At 42.7% G+C, this 344-nt stretch overlaps 1 protein-coding gene across 1 annotated transcript in view; it reads left to right on the forward strand.

Annotated features, from left to right (window-relative positions):
* The window catches only part of pdia5 (protein disulfide isomerase family A, member 5), a 73,354-nt gene that overhangs the window by 30,679 nt on the left and 42,331 nt on the right, over nt 1-344 (forward strand). The window lies entirely within an intron of this gene.

Raw genomic sequence — 344 nt, forward strand, 5'->3', positions numbered from 1 at the left:
TGACCCACAGACTGACCCACAGATCGACCCACAGATCGACCCACAGATCGACCCACAGACTGAACCACAGACTGAACCACAGACTGAACCACAGACTGACCCACAGACTGACCCACACATCGACCCACAGACTGACCCACAGACCGACCCACAGACGGACCCACAGACTGACTGACTGACTGACTGATCCGCTTATGAATGAGTCATTGAGATTTTCTATTTCTATTGAAAATATCAATAATGAATTATTTGACAGTGTTGTTTTACAATGTAGTTTCACTTCATTCATTCATTCATTCATTCATTCATTCATTCATTCATTCATTCATTCATTCATTCATTCA

This window comes from Nematolebias whitei, chromosome 13 (assembly GCF_014905685.2).
Source record: "Nematolebias whitei isolate Nwh7 chromosome 13, NemWhi1, whole genome shotgun sequence".
NCBI classification, from domain to species: Eukaryota; Metazoa; Chordata; class Actinopteri; order Cyprinodontiformes; family Rivulidae; genus Nematolebias; species Nematolebias whitei.